Consider the following 26945-nt stretch of genomic DNA (forward strand, 5'->3'; position numbering starts at 1 on the left):
GAAACAGAGCAAGTGAGATAAAGTAGTGCCAGGGCACACTGGACCTCACAGAAGTCATGTGGAGCTGTCTGGATGCTTTTATCAAAGCAACAGGGAATTGGGGAAGGATCCTCTGCAGTACTGTGACATGATTATATTTTAACATGCTCACTCTGTTAGAATTGGATTAGAAGTAGGAGAAATTGGACCCAGGAAAACCAATTGAGAGACTGCAACAGTACAGCAGGTGAGGGATGGGAGTGGCAGGAGCTACAGTAAAGGCAAGGGGAAGGAAGAAGGTAAAATCTGCTTTGTATTGAACTCCTATGAGCCAGCATATGTATTACTTATATTATATGTGATACACAACACATATTATATATTTTTAAAGAGCACATACAAAACAGTTATAGAAAATTATCGTTTTTCCTAAAGTAGCTCATGCATTAAAATGAAAGTGTAAACCAAATACTGTGAAACTGAATAATAAAAGAGCTTTTAAAATAATTTGACCTTAGATCTGGAAAGTCAATGAAAATTAGAAGTAGATTTCCATCTTAGGGTCTGAATCACACAATAAAGGGATAAAGGAATCACACAATAAAGGAATAAAGTTGTAAGAAAACTTAAATAAATGAAAACTGTGAAAAATGAGAAACACCAGGTAGGTATGAATAGGCTGTTAAATAAAGCTGTCAGCAACTGCGCCAGGAGCTCAGCCTCGTATGGATGATAATGTGGGCTGTGAAGGAAACATCCCTATTGTGTGAATGTGAAGTAGAAGGGCACCCGAGTAAAGGAAATTGCAAAGTGGAGCTACAGAAAAATTTATCACCTGTTTATGTGCCAGTCCACAGTCACATAAACAGGTAGTAAGATAACATCCAATTTAATATTACAGGGATTGTTACAAAGTGAACAAAATGGTACTGCAATTTTTCCAAATGAGGAAAATGTGCTGGCATAATTTCAGAGATCTGGAATCTCTGTGGCTATCATATCTCATTTCTGTAATATATTAATATGAAAATTAGAGAGAGGGCACTGCACATTTCTAGACTATTTTCCAGAAGTCTTCAAAGTAATAGGGCAAAGAATCGTAGCATTGTTTGAGTACTAAAGTTACAGTTTTATTTTGTAGTCTTAAATTGTTTTAGACATTTTCGTTAGGTACAAGCAACATATAATAAATGCCACATATTTGAAAGGTACAATCTGATAAGGTTAGGCATGTGTATACCCAGGAAGCCATGGCCACAATGAAGATAATGAACATATCTATCACTCCCCAAATGTTCCCATTTGTAACCCTCCCTTCCACCCCTGCCAGCACTTCTCCCTCCAATCCACAGGCAACTATGGATTGCTTTCAGTCATTACAGGTTAGTTTGTATTCTCTAGAGTTTAGAGAATATAAATGAAATAATACATATGTACTCTTCATCTGGCTTCTTTCACTCAGCATAATGATTTTGAGAGTCACCCTAATTGAGCATATATCAATAGTTCATTCATCTTTATTGTAACAGTCCATTGCATGGGTATATCACAATTTGCTTATCCATTCGCCTGTTGATAATGTCTGTGTTCTTTCCAGTGCTTGACGATTGCAAACAAAGCTGCTATAAACATTTGTATACAAGTCTATGTATATATGGACATATCTTTCCTTTTCTTATGGGATAATACCTAGGAGTGGAATGGTTGAGCCATACGCTAAGTGTTTAACTTTTGAAGTCACTGCCAAACTGCATTAGCAGTTTATGAGAACTCCAGTTCATCCTCGCCCATATTTTGTATGGTTTTCCTTTCTAATTTTAGCAATTCTAATACGTGTGAAGTGGTAGTGTATTGTGGTTTTTGATTTGCATTTCCCTAATATCTAATGACGTGGAGCATCTTATATGCTTATTTGCTGTCCATATATTGTTTTTGATGAAGTGTCCAAATCTTTTTCCCATTTTTGCTAATGGATTATTTTATTATGAAGTTTTGAGAGTTCTTTATATATGCTGACACAAGTCCTTTATCAACATACAATATGCTAATATTTTCTCCTTATCTGTAACCTGTCTTTTCATTCTCCTTTTTTAAAAAAAAATGAGACACGGTTTCACTATGTTGCCCAGGCTGGTCTCAAACTCCTGCCCTCAAGTGATCCTTCAGCCTTTGTGTTCAGAGTAGCTGGGATTCTAGGTTTAAGTCACCATGGCCCACTGTCTTTTCATTCTGTTAATAGTCTTTTTTAAGATTGTGGTAAAAAATATATATCATAAAATTTGCCATTTTCACTATTTTTATGTGTACAAGTGAATGGCATTAAATAGATTTGCAATATTACGTGACAATTACCACTATTTCCAAAACTCTTTCATCACCCCAAACAGAAATTCTGTAACCATCAAGCAATAACTCCCTATTCTCCATTCCCTCCAGCTCCTGGTAAGCTCTAATTTACTTTCTTTTCTTTTTTTCTTTTTTTTTTTTTTGAGATGGAATTTCACTCTTGTTGCCCAGGTTGGAGTGCAATGGCACCATCTCCGCTCACTACAACCTCCACCTCCCGGGTTCAAGCGATTCTCCTGCCTCAGCCTCCCGAGTAGCAGGGATTACAGGCATGTGCCACCACGCTCGGCTAATTTTGTATTTTTAGTAGAGATGGGGTTTCTCCATGTTGGTCAGGCTGGTCTCGAACTCCTGACCTCAGGTGATCCACCAACCTCGGCCTTCCAAAGTGCTGGGATTAAAGGCGTGAGCCATCACGCCTGGCCTAATTTACTTTATTTTCTATAAATTTGCCTATTCTAAATATTTCAGGTATGTGGAATTATACAGTATTTAACCTTTTGCTTCTGGCTTATTCCACTTAGAATAATATTTTCAAGGTTCACTCATGGTGCACCACATATTAAAACTCCAATCTTTTTTATGGCTGAATAATATTCTATTGTATGTATACAAAACAGTTTGCTTACCCTTAGAAATATTTTAGTGAAGATAAGTTTTAATTTTATTATGTCCAGTTTATCCATTTGTTCTTTTATTGATTGAGCATTTGGTATCGTATCTAAGAAATACTTGACTAACTGAAGGTCACAAAGATTTTCTCCCATGTTTGCTTATACATTTTTATCGTTTTAGGTTTTACATTTAGGTATTGACCAATTTTGGGTTAATTTTTGTATATGCTGTGAGATATGGATCAACTTTCATTTTGTTGCATTTAAACATCCAATTGTTCTAGCTTTATTTGTTTAAAAAAAATTCTTTCTCCACTGAATTGTCTTAATTGCCTTTGCATCTTTGTAAAAAAAACAGCTTGCCATATATGTGCTTGTTGATAATATATAAAAATAGAAATACTTTTTGTGTAAAGTGATTTTGTATCCTGAAGTTTGCTAAATTCATCTGTTAGTTCAAGAGGCTTCTTTGGAGGCGTCCCTCTTGTTTTCTATGTGGACGAACATGGCATCTGAGAATAAAAATAGTTTGCCTTTCTAATCTGGGTTTGTCTTCTTTCTTTTTCTTGCTTTATTCCAGTGGTTAGAATCTCCAGTTCAATGTTTACTGAAAGATAGAGAGGACATCTGGCCTTGTTCCTGATCATTGGAGAAAACATTCAGTCTTTCACTATTAAAAATCATGTTAACTATAGGTTTTTCATATGTGTCCTTTATTGAGCTGTGGAAGTTCCCATCTATTCCTAGTTTGCTAAGAGTTTTTATCAGTTATAGCTGTTGGATTTTGTAAAATGTTCTTATTGCATCTATTGAAATGACCAGATGATTTAATTTTTAAACTTCTAAAAATACTGTCACTTAAATTGATTTTTTTTCAATGTTAAATGAGCCCTGCATTACTGGGATACATTCTACCTCATCATCAATATGTAAAAAAAATTTTTTACACATTATTGGATATGATTTGCTAAAAAGTATAAAGAAATTTGGCACTGGGGTTCATGAGTGATACTGATCTGTAGGCTTCGGATATGTTTCAGATCCATGTCCCCACCTAAATCTCATGTTGAATTGTAATCCCCAGTGTTGGAGCTAGGGCCTGGTGGAAGATGACTGGATCACAGGAGTGGGTCCTTCACGAATGGTTAGCACCGTCATCTTCGTTAACTTGATAGAGTTATCAAGAGAACTGGTTGTTTAAAAATGTGTAGCACCTCCCCGCTCTCTCTTCCTCCTGCTCCAGCCATGTGAAGTGCTGGCTCCCCGCTTCACCTTCAGCCATGATTGTAAGTTTCCTGAGGCCTCCTCAGAAGCAAAGCAGATGCTAGCATCGTGCTTCCTGTCCAGCCTCTTTGGAACTGTTTACTTGGCTCATTGGAACTATAAGCCAATTAAAGTTCTTTTCTTTATAAATTACCCAGTCTCAGGTATCTCTTTCTAGCAGTATGAGAATGAACTAATACAGCTTCATTTCTTGAATGTCTTTGTCTGGCCTCATACATAATGCTGGCCTTATCAAATGAATTGAGAAGTATTCTCTCCTATTCAATTTTCTGCAAGAGATGTAGAATTAATATTACTTTTTCTTAAAAGTTTCATAGAATTCATCAGGAAAGTCAACTGGACATGAGGTTTCTTATAGAGAAGGTATTTTACTACAAATTGATTTTTAAAATAGATATAGAATTACTGATATTTTCTGTTTCCTTTTGTTGTTTGTGTTTTTCAAGGAATTTTCCACTTCATCTAAGTTGTCAAATGTATTGGTATGCAGTGATTCATAATCTTCCCTTATTATCATTGTAATCTATAGCATTTTTAGTGATATCACCTTCCTCGTTCCTGATATTTATAATTTGTATCTTTTCTACTGTTCTTTTTCTTCATCAACCAGGATAGAGCTTTATTATTTTTATCAATCTTCTCAACAAACAAGCTTTTGGTTTCATCAATTTTCTCTATTGTTTTTCCTGTTTCTATTTCATTGATTTCTATTGTGACATTTATTTCCTTTACTTTGAATTTCTCTTTCTTGTTTTTAAACTGCAAGTTGATTTGAGACACTTCTATTCTAATGGAGAAATACTCTTTTAGAGTGAATTTCCCTCTAAATATTGCTCTAGCAGCATCTCACAAATTTTGATGTATTTCTCTTTATTTTCATTCCATTCAAAATACTTTCTAATTTCCCTTTTGGCTTCTTTGACTCATGGGCTATTTAGAAATGTCTTATTTCATTTCTAAATAATGCAGTACTTTTCAGATATCTTTATAATACTTACTTCTAAGTTAATTCCATTATGGTCAAACAACATGACTTGAATCTTTTAAAATTTACTGAGACTTGTTTTATCATATATGTTCCTCTTGCACTTGAAAAAATGTGTATTCTGCTGTTATTTGGGAGATTACTGTGCAAATGTCAATTAGATCAAGTTGACAGTGTTGTTCAAGTCGTCCATATCCTTACTGTTTTTTTTTTCTATTGTTCTATCAATTCTCAATAGAGGAATATCAAAATCTCTGACTATAATTGTGGATTTCTCTATTTTTCCTTGCAGTTTTATTAATTTTTGTCTCATGTATTTTGAAGCTCTATAAATAGGTACATATTCAGGATTATAAGGTATCCTGATGAATTGACCCATCTATCTTTACGAAATCTTCCTGATAACAATCTATTTTGTCTGCTATTAATATAGCCATTCCAGCCTTCTCTTGATTAGTGTTAGTATGGTATATCTTTTTCCATCCTTCTATTTGTACCCTATTTGTGCCTTTAAATTTAAAGTGCATTTCTTATAGGCAACATATAGTTAGGTCTTACATTTTTATACAATCTGACAATCTTTGCCTGTATTTGTATTTAATGTGATTACTGATATTGATTTTTCAATATCAATATATTGACCATTTATATTTAATGTGATTATTGCTACTATTTTTTCTAATCCCCTTTATGAAAAAAACTCCTAAAAAGAATTATATACACTCACAGTCTCCAAATTCTCTTCTCCCATTCTACTTTGAACCTGTTTCAGTCTGGTTTTCATTCCTACTATTCTATTGAAACAAGTCTTTGTCAAGGCCACTGACTTCCTCTATCTTGCTAAATCCAAAGGTAAATTCTCAATTTTCATTAAACTCGACCTCTCTGCAACATTTGACATAGGTGATCACTGTCTCCTTAAAGCATATTTCTTTCCCTGGCTTGTAGGGCACCATACCCTCCTTGCAATCAATCAGCAACACTAACTATTCCTTCTCTGAGATCTTTGCTCTTTCCATCTTATTACTTCAACTTCATAACTTAATAATGCCGTAGGGCTCAGGGCTCGGCCTTTGGGCATCTTGTCTAAGCACACTCATTTCTTCAGTGATCTCATCCTTCTCGTGGATTTAAATACTACTGCAGTGTATGCTGGGTGTACCACTCAAATGCCTGCCCTTTAGGACTGAACCACTCATTACCCCCACTGCTGAGAATGTTAACGGTTGATTTCTCAAAACTTAGTCCCTGTCTTCACCAAGCACCTGCCATCAGCTGAAGAAAGTTGACTCACTCAAGGTCACAAGCTTGGGCATCAAGTAACTGATTGATGTAGGGGGTATAAATTATGACAATTCTGCAAGGTTTTTCCAACTCTAGAGCTCTCCATGAGATTGGTGGAAGGATTTATTTCTGATCTTATTGCAGCCCAACTTTTCCCTCTGTCCATTCCTACTTCCTTTACTCCTCACAGTTATTAATCTCAAAAGTCCTTGCCAATACATGTCTGAGTGCAAATCTTCATCTTAGTATCTGCTTTCTGGGAAAGCTAATCTGAGACATCATTTACATGCTGACACTGAGAGGTGAAGCCAGCTAGACTTCCTGGGTTGAGTGGGGACTTGAAGAACTTTTCTGTCTAGCTAAAGGTTTGCAAACACACTAATCAGCACTCTGTATCTAGCTAAAGTTTGTAAATGCATCAATCAGCACCCTGTAAAAATGCACCAATCAGTGCTCTGTGTCTAGCTAAAGGTTTGTAAATGCACCAATCAGCACTCTGTAAAAACGGACCAATCAGCACTCTGTAAAATGGACCAATCAGCAGGACGTGGGCAGGGTCAAATAAGGGAAGAAAAACTGGTTATCCGAGCCAGCAGCAGCAACCAGCTCAGGTCCCCTTCCACGCTGTTCAAGCTTTGTTCTTTTGCCCTTCACAATAAATCTTGCTGCTGCTCACTCTTTGGGTCCGCACTACCTTTATGAGCTGTAACACTCACTGCAAAGGTCTGCAGCTTCACTCCTGAAGTCAGTGAGACCACGAACCCACTGGGAGGAACAAACAACTCCAGACGCCCCACCTTTAAGAGCTATAACACTCACTGGGAAGGTCTGCTGCTTCACTCCTGAAGTCAGCAAGACCACGAACCCACCAGAAGGAAGAAACTCTGGACACATCTGAACATCTGAAGGAACAAACTCCGGGCACACCATCTTTAAGAACTGTAACACTCACTGCAAAGGTCGGCGGCTTCATTCCTGAAGTCAGCGAGACTACAAACCTACCAGAAGGAAGAAACTCCACACATCTGAACATCTGAAGGAACAAACTCCGGACACACCATCTTTAAGAACTGTAACACTCACCACGAGGGTCCACGGCTTCATTCTTGAAGTCAGCGAGACCAAGAACCCACTGGAAGGAACCAATTCTGAACACAACACCTACAAACTCATACTTCCAGCACATACCTTTTGTCTGAATCCCAAGACTGAAATATCCATTGTTCTTCTCAACCTTCCAACTTTTCTTATTACTTTGATGTCTAATGGAAATCTCAAACTTAACATATCAGAAACTGAATACTTGATCAATACCACTCCCTCACTTAAAAAACTACCCATACACTGTCTTCTCCATCTAAGTTGATGAAAACTCCAAACTCCCATTGTTTATTACATAAGCCAAAAGCCCTGTAGAATTGTAGGGGGGGGCGGGTGTGGGGGCTTCCTCTCATATTCCACATCAAATTTGTCAGCAAACCTGTTGGTTCTATTTTAAAAATATTTAACCATTTCTCACCACCCAGCTATCACTCCGGCCCAAGTCACCCTTATCTCTCACCTGGCTTAACTGCAATCCCTCCCATTTTTTTTCTTTGTGTCTGTCCCTACCCGCTGTTATGGTCTGAATGTGTCTCCCAAAATGTAGGTGTTGAAACCGAATCTCCATTGCGGTGGTATTAAGACGTGGGGCCTTTTGAGAAATGATTAAATTAAGGGGGGCTCCACCTTCATGAATAGATTAGTGCCTTATAAAAGGGCTGGAAGGAACCCAGCTTGGGTCCCTTTTACCCTTCTATCCCTTGCACCACGTGAGGACATCTAGATGAATGAGTCTGTACCAGACACCTAACCGCCAGTGCCTTGATTTTGGACTTCCCAGCCTCCAACTGTGAGGAAATGAGTTTCTTTTATTTCAAAATTACCAGTCTGTGGTATTTTGTTATAACAGCACAAATAATTTAAGACATACCCAATACAGTCTTTCTAACCCAGTGGCAAGAGTGATTCTATTAAAACATAAGGCAGATCACTTTACACTGTGCTCAGATTTTATAATGGCTTTCCCCTCTGTCCATTCCCTCCCTCTTCACTCCTGTCTCTGACCTCACGTTCTACACATGCTACCATCCCTGCTGTCTCCCCTCAATGCCTCTGCATGGGCTCAGCCCTTGGCCTGAAATGCTCCCCTCCTCTGCAGGGTTCAACCTCTCTCCCTTCCTCTGCAGGGTCCACCCTCTCTCCTATGTCATCTTTGTTCAAATCTCACTCTCAATTAAGTCTTCCTCAACTGCCCCATTAAAATTGCAACCCACCTCCATCTCGGGCAGTTCTTGTTTCCTTTCCTGGCTGTATGAGTTTTTCCTTCCTTTGCACTTAGTATCTTTCAATGCGCTTTATGATTTACTTAAAAAAAATTGTTTCTCCCTCCTCCCACTCCACTCCCAAAATTTAAGCCCCACAAATTCAGATATTTTTATCAGTTTTATTTATTGCTGTTTCTGTAGGACCTAGAACACTGCCTGCCACATAATAAGCAGTCAATACATGGTCACTGAATCAATTAATTAATCAGTAAATGAATCTATCACTGAACTGATGACTAAACATTTTCGTTATACCCCAATTTTATGGCTGAAGTATAGAATACATACCTTGTTAATATGAAAACAAATACCAAAACAGAAAATAAATTATTTTCAAGTTATCCTCCTATGAGGCTAAGAAATACATATGTAAAAATCTATTCAAGCTATCCAGTCACTAGATCTTGCCTTCTGATGCTAAAATCAACAGATTGGAGCCTTATGCCAATTTAGAGGTAGGAGAACTAAGCTGGCCAGCTAAGCTCTTCTACCTCTAAATTGTTATAAGGCTCTGATAATTAAGTATCTATCAATGAGTTGTTGAGAAACAACTAATTTGGTGAGTAATGCTTTTATTTCTAAATAGCACCTAACTTTCACCATGATGTATATTTAACTCTAGCGAACAAGTCAACCAATCAACTAAAAAATAAAACAAAAGAAATTCTAACAAAGCTAAGTACTGGAAGTGACTGGCATTTTTCAGGGATCAAGAGCTTTATAACTTATATGATAGATGCACATGTGCAATTCTATCTTTAATACACTTTATATAAAGTAAAGGGCATGTAATACCCATAATCCTTTGATGATCCATCATGTTGAGGAGTGCTTAATAAATATCAAAAAGCACCAGTTAAGCCAGAGGAAACTCCTGACAAGGTTGCAGACATCTGGACATGTACATCTGTTCAAAGTCAGTGATCTGTACAGAAAACCCCAGAGAAAGAATTAGTGTCAATCTGATATTCAGTGATAAACAATTATTACCAAGAATCCAATATGACACTGGAAATAATAACAAAACTGGCAAGTTAAGTATAAATCGAGTGACCTCAGATGTTGTGGAAATTTGAAGCCCTTGATTGCTGCTCAAAGCTGTCATGTTGGCAAGAAAATTCTCATTCCGCCTAAATGTATAAGAATTCCTATCCATCCCACCCTGGCCCTGTAAACCAGCTCTCTCAGCCAGGAAGTCTGAATAATCCGGCAGTCACCAGGAGCCTCCTTTGGGATGAAATTTGTTTCCTCTACTCCCTTCAACCCATCGATTTTCTGCTCCTGTTTCCCTGGCTCTCTGGGAGAAGATAGCAAAGAGCCTGCTATCTGTGACCCTCTTTCTGTTTTGATGACTCTTACAGACTCTTGTATCAGGCTTTTGGATTCCTATTTTTCTTCCCACCTCTTGCAACCACATCTACCAATGGATTCTTTGATTTGCATGCTCAGAGGCAGCATGGGTCTAGATAAGAGACCTCTTGTCCCCAGCCCTTGATATGGGGAGATCTTTTCTCATTAATAAAAATATAATAGCTTCTAGTTAGGGAAGATTTACTACATGTTGGGTACTATATCAGGCGCTTTCCACATAGTCTTGTTTTGCCTTTACAACATCTTTGTAAGAAAATATATTATTGACATTTTACAGATGAAGAATGGGAAATTAAATGACATGTCCAAAGTCATACAGCTAATAAGCATGCAAAGAAGGCAGCAGAATTCTAACTCCAGAATCCATGTTTTCCGCTCCGATGCTGTTTCTCTATCAAGCATTTGCAACATGAGTGATTCCAATTTCATTTTTTCCTTTGCATATTATATAGTAGTCAAATTGTTATAAATATGTCAATCATTTTGGTGCCAAGTTAAATTGTTTTTAAACTTGCTTTCATAGTAACATTGCAATGTTATTACCCATTTTCACCAAGCTGACATCCTCACTGATGGCCCAAATGAAATGGTGGGTTAAATTGCCTGGACCTTACCATGAGTCAAGGTTGCAGCACCAAACTGTACTACTCCTGGCCATGTAGACTTCACCTCTATGCTTGCAATAAAAAAATGCCAATGTTACTTAAGAATATCCTTGATAAAGAAGTAAATCAACCTCAGCACATATCTTTTTCATATTCTGTGACAAAATGAGAAATATGCACATAGAAAGATGATGGCTATCTTGAGATATAGCACTTGTGTAATGAGTTTTTGGGTTTCAAGCCAAATTAACGTTTTTTTTAATGAAAATATTTCACTTGAAACAACAAATGGCAAAGTATTGTTGTCCAGACTTGAGCATTGGGCTAACGTTTTATCCAAGAGGAAAGTGAACCCACATTGTCAGTTGTTTGTTGCCAATGGTAAAATTTGAGCTTTCAAGCAAATATAAGAATTTTGGAAGATTTGTTTCTGTCACAGTATGCTTGGCAGCTTCTCAATACTTAAAGACCTTTAGATGAGGTCATTAGTGGTATTAATAAATATGATATTTTATATGTTATAAAGTAAAATGTATCAACATTTAGAAGTTCTATATAATTCAGAATGTAATTTTCCAAATGACTAATGTACAATGTTACAGAATTAGCATGGGTAAATTCTCCATTGAAAATGCAAGACAGGATGGTGGATTTAATGAATACATATGTATATACTGCATACATAGACAGTGAAATACGAAGAACTCATGGATTCCACATTTCCACCAACCTTTAGAAACAACTACCTGTCAAGTTTTGGTGTGGCATAAAAGAAGAATATTCAAAATTATCTCAAAATGCTATTAAAATACCACTTTAATAACTACATATTTGTATGAACCTGTATTTTCTTCATATTTTCAATCAAAACAACCTATTGAAACAGGTCGTATGCACACATATGAGAACTTAGCTATTTTCTATTAAACCAGTCACTAAAGAAGTGATGTTCACAAAAAACTGGAAAACAATGTCACTCTTAACTATTCTTTTGTTCTGGAAAATATATTTATTTATATTAACATGTATTAGGTTTAATATTATTTTTAAATTAATAAATATATAAATATGTTAAGCTTTTCTCAGTTTTAATTTTCACTAAGGTAAATATCAATAGTATAAACCAGAATCCTTTGGAGTCCTCAACAATTGTTAAGCACGTAAAGGGGTCCTGAGGCCAAATCATTTGAAAACCAATAACATAAGAAAATTTTGTACAGCCACTGAATATTCTAGAGGCGTACATGCAGAAAGATCCCAAAATAAAATATAACATGCAGAGAAAAATAGCTGAAGAAAGATGTACTTCAACGTCAACTATATCAGTAAAGTTGTGAAATTATGAGTAATATAATTTTTATTTTTGATGTCCTGTTAAAATTTTTTAAATGAGCATAGCTTGCTTAAATAAAAAGTAACAAATTAACAAACAAATGAATAACTGAATTATATCATACATGACAACAGCTTTAGTCTAGAGAAACATCAGTTCCTTTTTCATTGCCCTATTCATTTTTATTCAATCCTTTCCTTTCTTCCTGCTCTGATGGCAATTCTTGATATACATATTTCTTCTCCACATCCCCTGTCCCCTGTCAAGATTTTTTAACCTTTTAGTTCCTACCAATACTTATAAACCATACTACCTTATAAAACAACTTTTCCCCTCATCTGCAGGTTATCAACAAATATTAAATCATTGTTCTCTAAAATTATGTATTGTGAAGCACAGCGATGTTATGGTTTGTGTGGTCACACCTGTTGCAGGTTACACATCAATATCACATTGATCACTGTGTTTCCTGAGTTAGTGTGACTTTTCAACATCCCAGTGTGTGCCTAACAATAGCTGTTAAATACAGCTATGGCCCCAACAATGGGAGGTGTATGTGGATCATAAGAGTGACCTACATGTTGGGTCCACTCAACCACGTGATCACACAGTAGTTAAGCCACTGGAACTCAACAGACCTGTGATGAAATCCACAGCTCTAAATCCCCAAATATATTTTATAACCTGCCTAGACCTCTCCTCATTCAAAAGGTGAGAAATTTTACAGACTTATTATAATATAAAAAGGCTTACATATTCTGGTAGATGGTAAGTGCTCAAAACATGTAAGCTGCTATGCTTTTATAATCATATTATTAGTACTGTTGTTATTAGTGTAATTCTAGATTTTACCTCTCCATTTAATCCTGCTTTCCTTAGACATCATTATAATGGGTAATGAATATGGTTTGGATCTGACTCCCCTGCCCAAATATCATGTCGAATTGTAATCTCCAATGTTGGTGTTGGGGCCTGGTAGAAGGTGATTGGATCATGGGGGCAGTTTCTCATAAATGGTTTAACACCATTGCCCTTGGTGCTGTACTCATGATAGTGAGTGAGTTCTCATGAGATCTGGTTGTTTAAAAGTATATAGCACCTCCCCACTCCCTCTTTTCCTCTTGCTCTGGCTATGGGAAATGCCTTTCTCCTCATTTGCCTTCACCAGGATCAAAAACTCCCTGAGGACTTCCTAGAAGCAGAAACTTCTATGCTTTCTACACAACCTGAAGAACCACGAACGAATGAAATATTTTTTCTTAATAAATTATTGAGTCTCAGGTATTTCTTTACAGCAGTGCAAGAATTAAATAGGCCAGGCACAGTGGCTCACGCCTGTAATCCCAGCACTCTGGGAGGATGAGACGGGTGGATCACAAGGTCAGGAGATCAAACCATCCTGGCTAACACTGTGAAACCCCATCTCTACTAAAAATACAAAAAAGTAGCTGGGCGTGGTGGCAGGTGCCTGTAGTCCCAGCTACTCGGGAGGCTGAGGCAGGAGAATGGCGTGAACCCAGGAGGCAGAGCTTGCAGTGACCTGGGATCACGCCACTGCACTCCAGCCTGGGTGACAGAGCGAGACTCCATCTCAAAAAAAAAAAAGGATTAAATAATATAAAAATTTGTACCAAGAAGAGGGACATTGCTACAAAGATACCTAAAAATGTGGAACTGACAAACAGGCAGAGGCTAGAACCATTTGGGAGACCCAAAAGGAGACAGAAAGATGAAACAAGGTTTGGAATTTCCTAGAGACTTATTAAATTATTGTGACCAAAATTCTGATAGTGATACAGACAGTGAAGTCCAGGCTGAGGAGGTCTCAGAAGGAAATCAGGACAGGAACTTATTGGAAACTGGAGTAAAGGTCACTTTTGCTATGCTTTAGCATAGCCTGGCTGCATTGTGCCCCTGTTCTAAGGATCTGTGGAATGTTGAACTTGAGATTGATGATTTAGGGTATCCAGTGGAAGAAATTTCTAAGCAGCAAAGCATTCAAGATGTGACCTGGTTGCTTCTAACCACCTATGGTCATATACATAAGTAAATAAATGAACTGAAACTGGAACTTATATTTAAAAGGGAAACAGAGCATAAAAGTTTGGAAAATTTGCATCTTGGCCATATGGTAGAAAAGAAAAGCCCATTTTCAGGGGAGGAATTCAGCCAGGCTGTAGAAATTTGCATAAGTAAAGAGGAGCCAAGTACTAATATCCAAGACAATGAGATAAAGGCCTTGAAGGCATTTCAGAGACCTTCAAGGAAGCCCCTCCCATCACAGGCCCAGAGGCCAAGGAGGGAAGAATGGTTTGTTGGGCTAGGCCCAGGGCCTCACTGCCCTCTGCAGACTCAGAACCCTGCTTGCTGCATCCCAGCCGTTTCAGCACCAGCTGTGGTTCAAACGGGCCCAGGCAAAGCTTAGGCCACAGTTTCCGAGGGTGAAAGCCTTAAGCCTTGGCAACTTCCATATGGTATTAAACCTGCAAGTATGCAGAGTACAACAGTTGAGGTTTGGGGGCTTCTACCTAGATTTCAGAGGATGTACAGAAAAGCCTAAATGTTCAGGTAGAAGCCTGCTGCAGGGATGGAGCCCTCATGGAGAACCTCTACTAGGGTAGTGCAGAGGCAAAATATGGGGCTGGAGCCCCCACACAGAGTCCCCACTGGGGCACTGCCTAGTGGAGCTGTGAAAAGACGGCCACCATCCTCCAGACCCCGGAATGTTAGATGCATCAACAGCTTGCACCATGTGCCTGGAAAAGCTGCAAGTACTCAATGGCAAACCTTGAGAGCAGCCAATGGGGCTGAACCCTGCAAAGCCTCAGGGGTGGAATGGCCCAAGGCTTTGGGAGCCCATCCATTGCACCAGTGTGCCCTGGATGTGAGACATGCAGTCAAAGGAGATTGTTTTGGAGCTTTCAGATGTAATGATTGCCCTGCTGGGTCCTGGACTTGCCTGTATCCCCCTTCTTTTGACCAAATTTCTCCTTTTTAGAATAGGAGTATTTACCCAATGCCTATATCCTCATTGTATCTTGGGAGTAACTAACTTGTTTTGATTTTACGGGCTAATAGTTGGAACGGACTAGCCTTGTCTCAGATGAGACTTTAGAGTTTGGATTTTTGAGTTAATGCTGGAATGAGTTGAGACTTTGGGGGACTGTTGGGAAGGCATGATTGTATTTTGCAATGTGAGGGGGACATAAGATTTGGAGGGGTCTGGGATATAATAATATGGTTTGGATCTTTGTCCCTGCCCAAATATCATGCCAAATTATAAATCCCAATGTTGGAGATGGGGCCTGGTGGGAGGTGATTGAATCATGGGGGAAGTTTCTCACGAATGGTTTAAAACCATCCCCGTTGGTGCTGTTCTCATGATAGTGAGTGAGTTCTCATGAGATCTGGTCTTTTAAAGTCTGTAGCATCTCCCCACTCTCTCTCTTCCTCCTTCTCTGGCATGTGAAGTGCCTCCCTCACTTCCCCTTTGCCTTCCACCATGATTAAAAGCTCCCTGAGGCCTCTGCAGAAGCAGAAGCTGCCATGCTTCCTGTACAGCCTGTGGAACTGTGCGTCAACTAAACCTCTTTTCTTTATAAATTACCCAGTCTTAGGTGTTTCTTTACAGCAGTGTGAAAATGATCTAATACAGTAACAGTAGCTACTGTCTTCTCTAGTGCAACTTCATTAAGTAACTGTTTTTAAGTTTAATCAGTTAATACACAGAGCCTGAATGGTGAAGTATGTATTAGAGGAAGAAGTCTCCTCACGGTTTAAAAGGGCAGAGAGACAGAGATCACACAACTGTAGCTCAGATGAGCAGAAGACATTTTAGAGAGTTATCTGGAGAGATTGTGCAAATCATTGCACATCACATCTCCTAAGGAAGAGTTAAGTATAAGGACTGGGTGAAGGTGGTGGGTATAAATTTAAAGATAAATTTAGTCAACTCCATAGTTTTACTCTGGGTTGGCTCAGAGCCCAGAGCTTTGGTGTGGTTTACACTCTGTTTAAAAAACAGTGAGCAGGTCAGGTGTAGTAGCTTATGCCAGTAATTTAAGCCCTCTGGGAGGCCAAGGTGGGAGGACTGCTTAAGACTGAGAGTTCAAGACCCACCTGGGCAACAAAGTGAGACACGGGTCTTTATATAAAATTTTTTAAAATGCAACTCAAACAAACAGAAAACAGGCTTTAGGCCCTTTCTTTGACTTTATAATCTCCAGTTACACAGATAGGCCCTTTCTTGGAGCTTGATATGTGCCTTGTTTTTGTTGTTATTGCTGTCATTTTTGAGACAGGGTCTTGCTCTGTCACTCAGGCTGAAGTACAGTAGTGCACTCATGGCTCACTGCAGCCTCGACCTCCTGGGCTCAAGCAGTTCTCCTGCTTCAGCCGTGATATGGTTTGGCTGAGTCCCCCACCCTAATCTCATCTTGAATTGTAACTTCCATGATTCCCATGTGTCGTGGGAGGAACCTGGTGGGAGATGATTGAATTACAGGGGCAGATCTTTCCTGTGCTGTTCTCATGATAGTGAATGAGTCTCAAGAGGTCTGATGGTTTTAAAAATGGGAGTTTCTTTGCACAAACTCTCTTGTCTACCGCCATGTTAGATGTGCCTTTTACCTTCTGCCATGATTGTGAGGCCTTCCCAGCCATGTGAAACTGTAAGTCCAATAAACCTCTTTATTTTGAAAAATACCAGTCTCAGGTACGTCTTTATCAGCAGCATGAAAATGGACTAATACAAGTCTCCCAAGTAGCTGGGACCACAGGCATGAGCCACCATGCCAACTAATTTTTTTTTTTTTTTTTTTTTTGGAGAAAGGCTCTCTCTATGTTGCTGTTGCTCAGGTTGGTCTTAAGCTCCTGGGTCAAACGATCCTCTTGCCTCTCCCTCCCGAAGTGTTGGTATTATAGGTGTGAGCCACTGTACCTGGCCCCTGCCTTGTTAAATGCATTGTTTATTAGGCTATTAGTTGATCAGGAAGTCAAAAATACCTAACAAAACACCTAAACTACCCTAGCCATTGGGATTTAAAATATGGCTGGGGCAGCAATTTATAGGACCACCATGGAGGAAAATGGAGGAAAAAGTCTACCGCCTTCCTGATATATTGCTTCAATGTTCTCATCAATTAAATTCAGAATTTCTGAAAAAAAAAAACTTTATTATTATTATTATTTTGAGACAAGGTCTTACTTTGTCACCCAGGCTGGGGTGCAGAGGCATGATTATGGCCCCCTGCAGCCTTGACCTCCTGGGCTCAAGTGATCCTCCCACCTCAGCCTCCCAAGTAGCTAGGACTACAGGCACATGCCACCATGCCCAGCTAATTACTGTATTTTTTGGTAGAGATAGGATTTCAGCATGTGTCTCAGCTGGTCTTGAACTCCTGGGCTCAAGCAATCTGCCTGACTCAGCTTCCCAAAGAGCTGGGATTAAAGCTGTAAGCCACTGCACTGCACCTGGGCTAAAACTTTTTTTTTTTTGAGACAGAGTTTCACTCTTGTCGCCTGGACTGGAGTGCAATGGTGCGGCCTCGGCTCATTGCAACCTCCGCCTCCCGGCTTCAAGCGATTCTCCTGCCTCAGCCTCCCAAGTAGCTGGGATTACAGGCATGCACCACCACGCCTGGCTAATTTTGTATTTTTAGTAGAGACAAGGTTTCACCACGTTGGCTAGGCTGGTCTCAAACTCCTGACCTCTAGTGATCCGCCTGCCTCAGCCTCCCATAGTGTTGGGATTACAGGCATGAGCCACCGCCCACAGCTGGCTAAAACTTCTTTAGGTGTCTCTACATATCAAATAGTCTTCTATGATCATGGGAAAGAACTGAGTTTTAAAAAAAAAAAAAAAAAATTACGTAATTGAAAAATCTGAATATGTCAATAAGTATTCTGTTAAATTGTTATAAATGTCATATCACAAATTCCCTTTATTTCTTATCAGGGTATATATTTTTAGCATTAAGAGATGATGTGTAAGTTTTTCAGTATAAGAAGCTCTTCAGCAAACCTTAAGAAAAATATGTTTAATACTTACATTGCCCCAAATAAGTTTCCATGTATGGAGAAACTTTCTGGTGAGATTCATGTTCACATTTAAAATATCACTATAATCAAAACTTTGGAAAGTGCTAAAGGGTCTGATGGGCACTGACTAGCTACAAAGGGAAGGGAAGGCATGAAAGAAGAAGGCATAGGCTGGGAATCTGGAGACAGAACCGATCTGGGAACAATTGCTGATTAGCTATGTAGCTCTGCCTAAGTGTCTATCTTTCTTGATCTTAGTTTTCTGGTGTGTATTGTATTAATGAAGATCTCAGAGGTTCTGTGGGCTCTGTAATTCTATTCTTTTTTTTTTTCTTGCACTGTGAATTTTTGCCTTGTGTTTATTCTCCCTCTTTTGGACTTCTCTGCATCATTTGGCAATACTGAGAACAATCTCCTTCTTAAAACTCCATCCCTCGCTTTTATGGTGAGAACAACTCAGGGACTCATTTCAAATACTACTGTCCTCAATCAGAGCCGGCTCTCATGGCTCAGTTCCTGAGCTAACTGAAGCTTGTTCTCTCTCTCTCTCTCTCTCTCTTATTCTCTCCTTTTCCAGAGAGTTGAAAATATCTAGTGTCTTCCATTAGTCCCTGCTGTGGCTTCAATGCATCCTCCAAAGTTCATGTGTTGGAAACTGAATCCCCAAGGCAACGGTGTCTAGAAGTGGGACCTTTAAGAAGTGATTAGGTTACAAGAGTTCTACCCTCATAAATGCATTAATGATGTTATTATGGGAATGAGTTAATTAACACGGGCATTGGTTAGTTATTGCTGGAGTTGGTTCATGAGAAAAGGATGAGTTGTTTCCCCTTTTCTTCCTCTGTCTCTCATATGCACTCTTTTGCCCTCCTTGCTTTCTCTCATGTTATGACACAGCAAGAAGACCCTCACAAGATGCAGTCCCTCAGTCTTGGAATTCCCAGCCTCCAGACCATGAGCAGAATAAATTTCATTTCTTTATAAACTCCAAAATCTCTGGTGTTGTGTTATAGCAGCACAAAACAGACTAAGGCAGAAAATTGGTACACAGAATGGGGTTGTTGCTATAACAAATAACTGAAAAGTGGAAGCAGCTTTAGAATTGGGTAATGCATAGAGGCTGGAAAAATTTGGAGCAGCAGGCTAGTAAAAGCTTGGATTGCTGTGAATGGAGTGGTAAGGGCAATTCTGGTGAGGGGTCAGAAGAAGACAAGAGCTGTAGGGAGAACCTAGATCTTCCTGGGGATTACTTAACTGGTCATGGTCAGAATGTTGGTAGAAATACAGAGTGTAAGGGCCATTCTGATATGGTATCAGACAGACATGAGAAGCAAGATATAGATGGTCCCCAACTTAAACAATTTTTTTACTTTATGATGGTGTGAAAGTAATATGCATTCAATAGAAACAGTTCTTTCAGTACCCATACAACCATTCTGTTTTTCACTTTCAATATAGTATTCAATAAATTACATGAGATATTCCATACTAGATTATACAATAGGCTTTTGTCTATAGGCTAATGTGAACATTCTGAGCATGTTTATGGTAGGCTATCCTAAGCTATGATGTTCAGTAGGTTTGATGTGTTAAATGTATTTTTGACTTATTGTATTTTCTACATACAATGGGCTTATCAAGATGTAACCACATCATAAGTCAAGGAGCATTGGAAAGTGGAATAAAGGCCATCCTTTATCCTAGTTATACAGTTGTAAAGAACTTCATGGAATTATGTCCATGTCCTAGAACTTTGTGGAAGAGGGGACTCAAGAGTGAGGAACTAGGATATCTGGCAGAAGAAATATCTAAGCAGCAAAGTGTTTAAGCTGTGCATGGCTTCTTTTAGATACTTATAGTAAAATGAAGGAAGAGAGAAATGATATAAAAATGGAATTTATAATTAAAAGGAAAGCAGAATGGAAAGATTTGGAAAAATATCAGCCTGACCATGTAAAGAATAAAAAAGTTTGTTCAGCAGAGAATACTAAGGGTGTGACCAAGAGACGTTTGCTAAAGAGATTCATATGGATAGAAGGAAGCCAGGTTCTACTCATCAAGACTATAGGACAATGACCCTGAAGGCATTTCAGAGATCTCCAAGGCAAGCTAGAACTTCAAGGGCAAGTTTTCCAGAGAGGCACCTACAAGACCTCAACATTCACTGCCCTACACTGCCTTGGGACTCCACTCCTGAAATTCTGGTACAGCACCCCTCAGCTGCTCTGGCCATGGTTCAAGTGAGCTAAGGTGTGGCTTCACCTGCCACTCCGCAAGGTACAAGCTATAAATCTTGGTAACATCCATATGGTGCTAATTCCGAAGGCACACAGAATGCAAGAGTTGTGGGGCCATGGCAGCCTCCATCTAGGTTTCAAAGGATGTTACAGACAGTCGGGGGCCCAGGCAAAGACTTGTCACAGGGGTGGCGCCACTGGAGACAGTCCCTGCTAGAGCAATGCCTAGTGGAGCCATGGGAATGGTGTGGCCCCTGAGACCATGAACCACAGGGTCACCAGTGTGCAACTCCAGCCTGGAAAAACTGCAGGCACAAGACTTTAACTTGTGACAGCTGCTGGGTGGACTGAGCCCAGCAAAGCCACAGGGGCAGGGCTGCCCTTATTAATTGGGTTAATGTCATTACCTCAGGAGTGAGTTTGTCATTATCGCAGGAGTGAATTCAGTCCTCTCTTGCTATCTCTTGTGCACATTGTCATCCTGTGATGCTTTCAGCCTTATTACGATGCAGCAATAAGGTCCTCACCAGACACGTCCCCTTGATCTTGAACTTCCCAACCTCCAGAACAGCCCAGTAAACTTCTATTGTTTATAAATTACCCACTCTGTGGTACTCTATTATAGCAGCATGAAATGGACTCAGTCCCTTTACCTTGATAACTTATAAATCTCTATCTCTATGCCATATGACATCACATCACACAACGGAAAGAACATGAATTTGGGGCTTTAACAATACTTAGGTTCTTTAACTCAGGACTTTGTGAAGATTTATTGAAAATAACTTTTCCAGTTTTACAAATTAAAAAACACAGGATGAGAGAGGTCAGATGAATTTCTCACCCAGCTCCTAAATTGGACCTGACCCAAATTACCAGGAGAATGCTCAGTCTTAGTATAGAACAGATTTCAATAGACATTTATTAAAGTACTCTGGAATCCCTGCCCAGGAAGGGTATTAAAAGAAACAAATTCTGAGCTGAGTAAGTACTCGGGTTGGTGGTTATCTAATGTTTGCTTTTCATAATTTATTTAACAATTCTTTCCAAATAATGATTCAGTTGTCCATTAACTACATATTTGGTACAGCAGAATAAAACAAACAAAAAACAGTGGTACATCAGAATAAACTGGCCTCTTCAAATAGCAACTCAGAGTCTTTCAAGTAGACATCCTACCTTAGAGGACACCAAAGTTTGTTTGAAATGGAAACAGCCTCTCCAAAATGAGTCTTCAAAGGTTGCAAAGTACTACAGAAGAGCTTTAAATTTAGGCTTTTTTTCCTGTGGTACTTTAAGTATAACAGATGGATCTTCATAATTAGCATCACATTTGCATTTTTCTCTCCACAAAAAAGAGCTAATAATCTTAGAAGAAGAATTAAAAAGCATCATTCCATCATATTTTTATTGATCTTATTTATAATTTGTATGCCAAGTCTTCTTTATGATACCTATTACTTTCAACTCTCTCCTGGGAGATGAACAAATTTACAAATGAGGAAATGAGCAGGGTGGTTAGGAGCACAAACTTGAAAACGACTTTGGGATGATAACTCACTGGAAGGCCCTGATAAAGTGGAAGAAATACGAAGATTCAGATACAGCCTGAAGCCCATCTATGTAATCTCCTCCAACAGAGTAGGCCTACTTATCTTTTGTGTATGTATCTATGAGACTCCCATCCTCTCCTGTGCACTGTAACTCCTACCACTCAGAAACATTTAGTTGAAAGGTGCTATGAAATAAGAGGAATCATTGAACAAACTGTCCTCATAGGCCAAGCTCTCAAGCTCTCCCGATGTACAGCTGGAGACAGCTATTGATGAACTATGGTGGGTGTAGAAGTTAAACAGATACCATCTGCAGAGCACAGAGTAAGCAGAGGCCCTAGGACATTCAGCATGGGACAGTATACCCTGAGAGAACTGGGCCAGTGTAAACAAAGATCATGTCCCAACTGTGTACCACAACCAACATTGTATCTGAGGATCTCGGTGATCCTCATAGCTTCCCTATGAGGCTGATACCATCTTCATTCTGTAGCTAGAGAAACTAAGATTTAGGAAAGTAAACCATATTGCCCAAAGTACTCTAGTTAAGTGGCAAAGCCGGTATTTCATTTAGGTCCCGTCCAATAGCAAACTTCACGATACTAAGTGGCATGCCATTTTGACCTGTCAACCATATGCAATAAATTTGCTATGGTAAAGGTTTTGCTTTAATTTGTCCATATCCAATCCCTCATAATCAATAATATAACTTTGTAAGTCACCTGAATATGGATAAGGAGTGTAATCAATGACCAAGAAACAGAAAAGATAAACTGGTCCACAGGGAGATTGAGCCCTTGACCTTAAGCTCTCTAGAGCTGAATTCTAACCAACTCAGTTAATTAGCCACAGACTATTAAATGAACAAATTAGAGCCCAAATCCTTTCTAACCACAAACCTAAGTTGGCCTTGTATAGGAAAACAGAGTTAAATATGCACTGATTTTTTTTCATATCAGATGGGTAATGTGCCAACATCCTAATAAGGCTGAAGAAGGCACATCTCACACATTACTGTGAAACCCAATCATCACGCTTATGAACCACAAAAGGATCAATATGCACTGAATTTGAGTGTGCCCATTTAGTACAGTGCAGACTCTCTTGAGTATCCCCAAATAGATGAAATTATAAGGGAAATTTTTATAATCTTTTTTTAAACTTTCTCTTGCTGTTCATAATGCCTATACTTCACGACCTTTTTTTTTAAATTGATATATCTAACTTAGGAATCAAGTCTTTAAGAGGATCCTGGTTGAACTGCCAATTTTTCATCAGATTCATTAAACTCCACCCCATAGGTAAGATCAGACCTGGAATTCTTGAGTTGGAGAGTACTCCATGAAAGATCCTGTGTGTCCTAAATAAAAAGCAGTAATACTACACATCTAACTGATAAGATCTGCAAGCCCAGAGAGCCTGAAAGAGGAATTCCCTTTTGTTGCTACTGCACTTAACGCCTCTTCAACAACACATGGAGTATATTCTGCACCCAGGGCTCAGCCTTACTCATCCACTTCTCAGTGGCACCAAGGTCACTCAAGGGTTGAGTTCTCACACAGCAAGAGAGGAAAAGGGAAGGATGCAAGAAGAGGGAGATCCATCCCCGACCTAGTATAGTATTTGGGCCATTGCTTTTCTCTACCCTTCATAAATTACTGATAATTTTGAAAAGTCTGGAAAGTGAGAAACAGGAAGGATAAGGAGAAACTATAAGGAAAAAGGAGGGAATTCATCTGGGGATGTTCTTCCATTCCTCTTTCCTCATCCAGACCCTTCGCATAGTCCTCCCATCTTCATTCTAATTCCTTGACCCTGAATATTTGTGCTACCCTCTTCCCAAACTCCTAATCTCCTTCATTGTAGCCAGGCACCAGGCCAAATCAATCACACATTCAGAACTGTGGGAGTCTCCTCCCAGTTCTCAGGAGTGGTGGGAAGGCACAGATCTCAAAGCTACAGAGTTTCAGTGAGAGCAGATTTGTTGCTTGCATTTAAATTTTTGGAAGCCTCACTTTTCATGGAAATAATGTTCTTCAAGATGACTCAGTTTGATAGCACTGTTATTCAGGGTACATTTTGTGTTAAATATGCTCTTGTCTATTGGCCTCAGATCCTACATATCATAATACAATATTCTGAGGTCCAAACAAATACATTATGGAACACGACCTGCTTCTATGCAGGAGCTTTGTCTGTACTGCACATTTATTCATCAGGTAGGAAAGTGGGGAAGTTTGCAAAATAGAGAAGGATTCTTTAAAGAGGCAGGAATAAGGTTATCTAAAGAATCTAGCACATTGGCTAAATTATATAATTATGAAAAGAGCAGACATTAGGCACAAGAGAAATTCATCATTTTTGTATCTCTACTTTCATTTTCTGTAGACAATGTACAACTTAATGTACAAAATTGCTATGATCAGGTCTGGTGGTAGTTCTAGATTTAAATATGGAAAAGACTCATTAACAGAAATCACATGCCTATAATTCTTTTTAACAGAACTTTTGGTTATCCAAACCATCATTCATGAGAGAACTCTAAATTCAGACAGGTGAAATACACTTTTAATTTACTGATGTTAATCCAACAAGATCATTTGGAAATATTTAAAATGTCTATAACAGGAAGCATTTACTGGAAGACTATAATGAATTACTTAATGTGCTTATTTCAGGACAAAACTAAGAGTAATATTCTACTTTGTAAAGGGGATTAGATTTGCAATGAAAGGAACTTACTGGGGAACCTGGCCAATTGAAAGCTGGCAAAACAATGTGAGCAGATGCATTAGAAGTCATCTGATCTGGGGAGCTAATCCCAATGCTGTCAGACCTTTTAAAACTGCCTCAACCATGTCAATGCACAAATGGAAACTTATTGCTAGTCTGCAGCTTTAATAGGGCAAGGGAGGTGCTACTGGCCTCACAAGTTGGGGGAAGCTTTTCCACTCCATCTCCGCTGCATGGGCCTCCAGCACTCACAGATACAGATGTCCACATCAACTGTAAACTGACCCTCTGTTCTGAATGACCAGTGATATTCCTCACTACATTTCACGACAGTTACTTGGAATATGCACTAAACACATATGTGTAAAATGTGCTTAAATGGTAAACCAAAGAATTAACACCTAATTCTAAATCTGACAAATTAATAAAGTAATATTTACTTATACAGTTCTAAAAGGTTAGCGTTATAATAAATAATGTCCTAATTTGTCCTGGTCAAGGGTGTGAATGGATATGAAATAAGAAAATATGAAAAAGTAGTATGTAGTATTGATAGGAAAAGTATTTTCCAACATTGCAATTGTTGTGATTTTCCCACAATATTATTTACAGAAGTAGATTTATAATTTTGCCATTTGAAAAATATTGTAACTGTGAAATAGTTAACATTCAGTTTAAAGTTTGGGATTTAAAATGAGCCTAAATTGACACAACAGACTGCCTTACCTTTAATTTATATGATGGAACTTGTTTTCAGGACAGAACATAAGAAAGATATACAGACTGAGCCAAATCATCTAAGCAGTTAAGATTTCATTATTGTGGATACCACTGGAGCCCACACTGGAAACTGAGTGCTATTAACCTGAAGATTTAAAGTCACAATATCTGTGACTCAGTTGCCAAGTCCATCCTAGGTCAATGGTTAAGAGTTCAATGATTCTGAAAGTAGCCAAAAAAAAAGGGGGGGAATTTCAAACTAAGATTGAATAGCTTGCTAATTTCCACAGCTCTGCATCAGACTTACCTTCCCTGGCTTCTTATAACATCTCCTTTATCCACAAATACTCATCTGACAATCTCATATATTTGGAACACAACTGAGAATCAATTAGCCAAGTCACAAAAGTCAAGCCATAAAACTCTTTGCTCTGTCTTGGAGGAGAAACTCATACACCATCAATTTTACAGATTATTTGCTTTTACGCTTTACCTAAAAATATTGCAAATCTGGCGACCTGTTTTCTAAATCTCTAAAGAGTCTAAATTTCTAAAGAATGTTAGAAGCCATAAATAAATTGGGTTAGTATTTGTTATAGGTTCTATGAGAGCAGAGATACAATAGTAGACAAAATAGAAAATCTGTCAAAACTGACAAAAGCTTAAAAAGCACAATAGTCTGGGGATACTGCAGTGAGAACTAATATAACTCAATAGGTCCTGCTGGCGTCATGGTACTGCATTCATAGTAGAAGAGTTGATGTTCATTCTGATGTCTGATTCATTCAGAAAGTTCCTATTTTATCTGGTTTAGTCAGTTTAATGAGTTATAAAAGTACTAATTCATTTTAGAAAGCTATCCATTTAAAAGGCTTAAAACAATATGTATAATGTATGTGTATGTGGGTGTGTGGGTGTGAGATATCTACCTAGATATGGCTATATAAAGAGATATCTGTGTCTATCTCTATCTATCCATGCTTAGATTCTAAGAACTTCAAGCTGATTTTGCCTACACTCAGTGGGTGCTGCTAGTACACCCAGGTGTACTAAGTGGGTGGCTTCTTGATTTGAACCATTAAATAGTGGGGTTTTGGTAGGTCTGAACTAAGTGAATACCGTTTCTGTAGGTCAAGAACAGTCAAATATCAGTCATTTCATATGGCTCCAGCTAATGTTATTATGGGCCATTTTGTGATATGTATAATTTTCCCATACAGTATTTTACTTAGCTGAATTATAAAATTAAATTAGACTATAAACATACAGTAACTGAGCAGTAGGGACCCTGAACTGGAAAGAAAAATGTGATTAATGTCACAATAGAAGTCAAAATAATAAAACAAAACTTGATATTTAAGAGGTCACATATTAGGACCCTCAATTACCACAAATTTACCACGAAGAGTTTTATTCTAACTCACAATAATACTAGGTAATATTTTATTTCTACTCTCCGGAAGATAGCTGGATTGTAAACACCAGTTGCTGGCTTA

At 38.6% G+C, this 26945-nt stretch overlaps 1 protein-coding gene and 1 non-coding gene across 2 annotated transcripts in view; both read right to left on the reverse strand.

The window, feature by feature from the left end:
- LHFPL6 (LHFPL tetraspan subfamily member 6) overlaps positions 1–26945 on the reverse strand; it is a 257329-nt gene that overhangs the window by 81059 nt on the left and 149325 nt on the right. The gene's annotated exons all lie outside the window — the stretch shown is intronic.
- On the reverse strand, positions 22950–23051 carry LOC112128661 (small nucleolar RNA U13). The gene has a single exon (XR_002911150.1). It is a non-coding gene; the product is annotated as a small nucleolar RNA U13 (small nucleolar RNA).

The sequence above is a fragment of the Pongo abelii genome, chromosome 14 (assembly GCF_028885655.2).
Source record: "Pongo abelii isolate AG06213 chromosome 14, NHGRI_mPonAbe1-v2.0_pri, whole genome shotgun sequence".
Taxonomy (NCBI): Eukaryota; Metazoa; Chordata; class Mammalia; order Primates; family Hominidae; genus Pongo; species Pongo abelii.